This window comes from Podarcis tiliguerta (assembly GCF_965153285.1).
Source record: "Podarcis tiliguerta genome assembly, chromosome: 4".
Lineage (NCBI taxonomy): Eukaryota > Metazoa > Chordata > Lepidosauria > Squamata > Lacertidae > Podarcis > Podarcis tiliguerta.
The window spans coordinates 92,253,556-92,260,823 of record NC_139537.1 but is presented as its reverse complement, the minus strand read 5'-3'; the positions used below and the strand labels follow the sequence as shown (position 1 = coordinate 92,260,823).

Below are 7,268 nucleotides of genomic sequence, written 5' to 3'. Positions count from 1 at the left end.
TCTCGTCCGCCGCCCTCTCACCACGTGACCAGCTCTCTTCGCCTTCCCGCTGTAGCCTAGGAAACAGGAGGCCCGCCTCGCCCTCGTCGGATTTGGGAGGGCACGTGGCTCCGGACGAACCGGAGCGCGCGCGCCCCGGCGGCGGCCCAATCGTCGGCCGGGGTTCTGTCGCTGCTGGGAGACGCGGTGGGAAAGAGGACTCTGATTGGCTGGCTGGCTGGCGGGCTACTTCCCCTCCCCAACGGTCACTTTTCCCTTCGGCGGCCTCTGGGCCTGGCAGGCTCTCGTCGGCCGGCGGAAGGAGAGGGGTTTTCCCTCACGGGGGCTCTCAACCCTTCCCTACTGTCCTGTTTTCAAAAGCCCAGGCCTCTGTGCTGCGCCGACGAAAATGAGAGGCTTTTTTGTTCGTTTATTTCTTACGAAGTTCCTTATAACTTTAGTTGGTTAGACCTGGTAACACCCGAGGTTCAATCTCCGTGCATACTCCTGCTTTCTCGGGTTAGGCTGGATGACCCCTGTGGATCCCTTCAAACATGATCATTCTGTGCCAACTTATTTTAGCATAGGTCTCCAGGAGGGCAGCTCACGATATGAGAATAATAAAGCGCAGTGAGGTAAAATAAACAGAATTAGCGAAGGCGGCAGTTGTCCCTACCTGGACAGGGATAATCCAGCTACTGTCTAGGCTCTGGTAACTTCAAGGTTAGATTACTGCACATAGTGCTGCCTCTGAAGATGGTTTGGAATTCAGCGGCCAGGTTGCTCACTGGAGCAAGGCAGGTTGAGCATAGTACACTGATCCTGGTCCGACTGCACTGCCTGCAAATTAGTTTCCTGGCCCGATTCAAAGTGCTGATTTTGACCGATTAAGCCTTAAATGGCATAGGACCGCAATACCTCAAGGACCGCCACTTTCCATATGAACGTACCCAGACCCTGAGATCATCTTCTGAGGCCCTTATTTGTGTTCCTTGTCCCTGAGAGATCTGGAGGGTGGCAACACGAGAACGGGGCCTTCTCTGCAGTGGCTCCCCGTCTGTGGAATGCTCTCCCCAGGGAAGTTCACCTGGCACTTTCATTGATTGACACCCAATGGCCTTTTAAAATGTGTTGGGGAGGGAGGGGGATTATTGGTTTTTTTACTTTTGTGTATTTTGTGTTTTTATATTTTGGTTTAACTTGGAACTGCCCTAAGGCCTGCGAGTGTAGGGCAGTATACAAATTTAATAAATAGTGATTATTATTATGCAGGGTGATGTACAGACTGACGTGTGTGTGTGCGTGTGTGTGTGTTTGTATGCAACAGGCTAAGCAACCTGTTTTACTTTTGGAGCTAGAATATAGCACATAAGAACAGCAGTATTTGCTGCATTATTTTTTTCCTTTTCTGCAGGTTTGGTACCTGCTAGAAGACAGAGAATGGAGCACAGAGACAGGATCTAGAGAGATCTCCAAGTTTTGGAATCGACCTCTGTTCAACTCCTTAAGCACTGACATAATACAGTATTGCTCTCATTATTGAGAACCGTTTCAGTCTGGCTTCAGGCCTGGTTTGGCTGGTGAAATGACACCCTGAATGATGTCTTTTATTGGGAAAGGGACAGTGGAAGTGTGACCTTGTTAATTTTCCTGGGATTTCTCAGCACCATTTGATACAGCTGACCATGATATTCTCCTGAATTGGCTCTGTGGTGTGGGAGTGAAAGGTACAGTGTTTAGGTGGTTCTGCTTATAGGACTACTTTCAGAGAGTAGTAGTGGAGGACTTCCTGGTCTCATGGTAAGTATGCTGTGGAGGCCCTCAGGGTTTATTCTGCCCCTATACTCTCTATCATGCATATCATAGAATTGGAAGAGACCACAAGGGCCACCTAGTCCAACCCCCTGCCGAGCAGGAAGCTGCTGGAAGCAGTTTGCAGGGAGTTTAGAAGAGTGAGGTGGCATCAGTATGTTGATGACATTCAGCTGCATTTCTCCATATAATTTGAGTCAGGTGAAGCTCTGCAGGTTCTTGTTCAGTTCTAGGGGGTAATACTGGTAGGATGAAAAGCCAAAAAGCCGAAGCTGAATCCCAACAAGAAAGAGATTCTGTGGATTGGTGGAGCCTAGGTCCGGAAAATAGGAATATGGCCTTTTCTGGAGATACTCCCCCTGAAGTTTAAGGTATGTAGTCTGGGAATACTTCTCAATTCCACTTTGTTTCTGGAGGCCCAAGTGACCTTGGCATGCAGTACCCATTTCTAATTATGGTTATCTTGCCAGTTCCGGCTTTCTTGCAGGAGGACAGCCTGGCCAATGTGAGCCAGTAACATAGTAACCTTCCATTTAAACTATTGCAATGAATTCTGTGTGGGGCTGCCCTTGAAAATAGTTCATAGATTGCAGCTAGTGTGAATGCAGCTGCTACAGAGTCCTGAAGGGTCTGATGTATTTGAAAGAACCATGTGATATACTTGTAAGTTCTGTACTGACTACTTGTTTTTCTGCTGGGCCCAATTCAAGACAATAGTTTTGACATATAAAGCCTTGAGCAATTTAGGACTCTGAAGGAGTTCCTCTTCCTATTCTCTCCTGCCCATTCTTTGAGATTGCCTGGATAGGCCCTCTTAGTAATACTATCAGGTGTGGAGTCTATGGGTCAGGGACCCAATGGAGAGCTTTCTCAGCAGTAGCACTCCAGTTATGAAATCCCCCCCCCCCCCCAGCTTTGGCTCGCTAGCTACCCTATCTGTGTTTCAGTACCAGGTAAAAATATTCCTTTTCAGAACAGTACTGTAGTAGTGGCATATGTAGTGCAGCTTTTCCTGAAGTGGATTCTGTTTTACCTTTGATTGCTTTGTGTTTTGTATGTATTATAGTGTTGTAATCTGCTCTGGACTCTTTGATGAAAGGTGATATTATTTATTATAAGTTTGTTTATTTATATAATTATTATACTTCTTGTGACTGACTCAAATCGTAGGGCACCTTTAAAACTAATTTATCGTGGTATGAGCTTTTAAGTTAGGGACTGGCAGGGTTCCAAAGAGTGTGTGGTGGAGGCAAGGGACCAGAGATTTATGGGGTGTGATGCCACCCACAAGGCAGGAGCCAGGGGAGGAAGGGAAGACAGGGTAGTCCGAGGCAGAGGAAACTACAAAGGATGGGGTGAAAGAAGAAGGGGCGGTTTAGGCGAGGGACCCCCACCTTCCGCCACCCTACTGTCATTGAACCAGGAACGACTTGAAAAGGGAAGCCCAGTGAAGTCTCAGGTTGAAGGCACGTAACCCGTCAGAGGAGGGTCATGACATTTTATAGGCAAGAGTCTATTTGATGCATGAAGTGGACACAATTGGTATATACATGTTACATAGATTTTACGCTGTAATATTATGTTGCACATTATCTACTTATCAAAGATGGAGGCAAGCAAGTAGTCAAGCCAGTGGCTCGGTAGAAGTTAGGCAGTGTTACTAGTGGTTTCTGAGCACTTTGACTACGCTAGCTTGATCTTTCTCAAAATGAGGAGCCTGGCCAGAGTTTGCACTTATGTAGTAATAAAAGGCCAGATGGGATTCTACTGGTTCTTTGTGTTACCAGTTCCCGGTTGGGCTACTGTATTTTTTGCTCTATAAGAGGCACCAGACCACAAGATGCACCTAGTTTTTGGAGGAGGAGAACAAGAAGAAGAAAAAATCTGTATTTCAGAAGCCAGAACAGCAAGAGGGATCGCTGCACAGTGAAAGCAGCACTCTTGCTGTTCTGGCTTCTGGGATAGCTGCGCAGCCTGCATTCCCTCCATAAGATGCACACACATTTCCCCTTACTTTTTAGGACGGAAAAAGTGAGTCTTATAGAACAAAAAATATTGTATTTTGTGCCACAGAGCTAAAGCTGGCAAACTAGCCAAGCCCTCAGTAGGCTTCCTAGTGGCATGGAGCTCTGTGGCCGGTCCTCAGTTTGACATTCCCACACAACTTCTCAAAGTATGATAAAATTCCAGGGTACCAGTTATCAGGGACAGTTTCTGTCATAGCAAGAGCACAGTGGGGAGAATTCCTTCTGTAATGGTGTGTATATACAAATATACAGGTTGAGAAGATTGCAAACATGTAGTACTAGCCCTATAGTATCTGTCCCTAAAATCATGCCACACCATTGCAGTTCCCTATGTATTGAAAAATGTGAATAAAATTGAGCTGTTCCTGGTTGCCTACAAAGTGCTGTTACCCCTCGAACAGATACTGTCAGGCAGTTGCTTACCTAGACTGTATATATGCTGCCCTTTATTTATTTAACCTAATTTATATACTGTTTAGTCACTAAAATATTAGAGGCTTACATCCATATTGATAGAATAATAGAGTTGCAAGGGACCCAAGAATCATCTAGTCCAACCCCCTGCAATGCAGGAATATGACAATATGTCATTTTTGATCTATTGCTTCTAGGCCTTTTAAGCAAGACTGGTTTTACTTTGGTCAACTAGCCTCACTTTTTCTACAACTTTGACCAGTTTAACCCTCCAGTTAACTGTATGTATCATTCTCCCTTGTCACATCTCTTTTATATAGTAACACAGGACCTCTGAGCAATGATCATGTCATGCTTGTGTTTTGTGCAGTCCTAATTGCTGGTTGTAAATCAGCGGTAGATGGTAGTAAAGGGAGGAATCCAAACCCAATAACTGAAATAGGCAAATATCTGGCTGCTGAAGTCTCAGCTCATCCAGAGATACAGTGCCATAAGTTTTCCATTCTGGCTCAGCTGCGGCTCAACCGAAGCCAGAGAGTTTCCTGAAAAAGGGGTGAGGCAAGGGGAGACTTACCTCTGTTCAAACTCGATTTGGCTGGTTTGCATGACCTAGCAACCCAGTGGAAGCTACACTGGCAGAAAGGATGGTGGAAGTTGAACTTTATTTTAGAGGCTTGTTTTCCCACTGCCAAGTCCGAGCTGGTCCAGACAGCACTAGCCCTGCTTCTGAATGGAGTTTGGAATAGTAAATTACAGAGCATAGATTATCCTGGCCACTTAAAATGGGCATCTTTGGGACTTCTCTCTAGTTTGAATGCATACACAATACATGTAAAGCAATAGGAAAGTTTGCAGTGCCAGTGGGGAATTTTAGTTGTTTCAGACAACCTGTCAGAACAAGTTCTTTTTTTAAATAGGGTTGGAAGCCTCTGCTATCTTCAGATAATTTGCTAATAGCTTTCTGCTCCCTTAAGCAAAATGACACATGTATAGGGAAACTTTGAGTCAGTTTGACTCTACTCATGGTAGTCAGTGAGTCGTCTCATTTATACCGTAATTAAGGAACTGGTTCGTGTCTATCTGAGCATACTTTATATTGCACAACTATTCTGAAATTACTTTGGTGGAGATTTTGTATTTATTAGAATTCCATCTGAAAAATATATGTGGTTTTAATTAACTGAGGCTGAAGCCACACCCAAAGCATCTGTTTCTTGGCATCTCCTCCAACACCACCCTTAGCTGGTCTCTTTGGTATGTGAAGAATTAGATGGCTTGCCCAAATTATGTAACAAATGACAATACCAGAGCTAGAAAAATACTCAGAAGGAAAAAGGTTTCCCGTGCAAAATGTTAAAGGAAATAAGGTATATTATATAGCAGATGGGATGAAATAAGATGGCATGTTACCATACTCAGTTGAAACAACTATATACATGCACATTTGATTTCTCTAAAATAACTTATTTCAAAATAGTTTATGGGAAAGTATGAATCCAATATATTCCCTTTATCAGATTATTCTCACCTAAGTTTCATGAGATACTTACTTTAGCTGTGAGTGGAAAGAGGAAAAGCTAAATTCCACTGAAAACAAATTTGTTTAGAACCGAAAGTGTCTAATTTTAAAAGCTTATTACAATACTAGGGGCTGCACCCTTGCTTGCTTTTATTACCCAATGCCTCTCGGCCACCCCCCGCAACCTCCCCGCCACACTAACCTCTTAGACCAGGTAACCTTTTTGGCCACCCCGCAGGCCAACTTTGACAGTTGGGTGGGACAACCCACCTGTCCGTCATATGATTTACTTATAATTACATTGATATCCCATCTTTCCTTCAAAGAGCTCACGGTGTCCCGCATGGTTCTCCCTCTCCCCATTTTATCTTCACAACAACCCTGTGAGGTAGATTAGACCAAGACACAGTAACTACCCAAGGTCCCCTAGTCATCATCATGGGGGAGGGGGAATTTGAACCCTGGTCTCCCAGCTCAAAGGCCAACATCCTAACTCAGTGGTCACCAACCATTTGGACCTGTGGGCACCACAACCCATTATGTTGACTGTCTCAAGCCTAATTTCAGCAGGGAACCCTGTGAGCACCAGAGAAGGTCTGTGTGGGCACATGTGCAGCTGAAGCTGCCATATTGGTGACCCATGTTTTAACTACTGCAGTGAAAGTGCCAGGCCTCTGCATCAAAAGCAGCGGGAGGAAGGTGGCGGCAGCACCTTTTCTCTAGGCTTCAAGGATGCTGTATGCTTGTAATTTGTTCTCTGGCCCCTTCAATGGCAACTTAATAGATGAGTCGAGAGGGCTTCGCCACGAGACAAGGGGGAAAAACAGAAGTAAAGAGAAATGATTATTCCTTAACAGTAGGCCATTGCTCACCCCAGAGGTCTTCTTGAACCAGAGACATGCCACCTCCTTACCCAAACAGCTAAATTATCTCTGGCCTACAACCATTCCCAATCATTTCCTCACCTCATCAGAGCCAATCTTATCCATATCCAGGGCATTGGGCCATTTAAAAAAAAAAGGATGCTCATTCTTCCAGTCCAGGGTATCCTCTTTACCCTTTCAACAGCACCGCCAAAAATTAAAATGGGTTGCAGGGTCTTCATCACTGCACTAAACTTGGGGCACCTGGGTCCTCCAGGTTTGACAAAAATCTGCCATGAGCAACTTGTGGAGAGTGCAGGAAGGAATTAGACCCACTGAGAAAGGTGTTCATGCTTGACTCAGAAAGAACAGGAGGCAAATAAAAGATTTTGAGGAGTATCACTGAATTGTATGGCTTATGAGAGAAGCAGTGTTAGAAAGTCAGATATATCAGCTAGGTGCCAAATGGCTCCTTAAACCAGATAAAATTTAACAGACAGTATTGTACAGGATGTGCTGCTAGTTTGTGAAAATAGTCGAGATCCAAGGATCCGCAGGCATGCAGTGCCAGAAGATGGAGATGGCAGGCACCATCCTGGTGCCAGGGCATCCTCACTTGGTTGATTTGATTGACATCCTGTGCCCCTTTAAAAT

General features: G+C 44.9%; 1 long non-coding RNA gene across 1 annotated transcript; it reads left to right on the top strand.

The window, feature by feature from the left end:
• Positions 1–243: 243 nt before the first annotated feature.
• On the top strand, positions 244–1,577 carry LOC310676759. Its single transcript, XR_014510722.1, has 2 exons — positions 244–614; positions 1,394–1,577. It is a non-coding gene; the product is annotated as an uncharacterized lncRNA (long non-coding RNA).
• Positions 1,578–7,268: the final 5,691 nt, after the last annotated feature.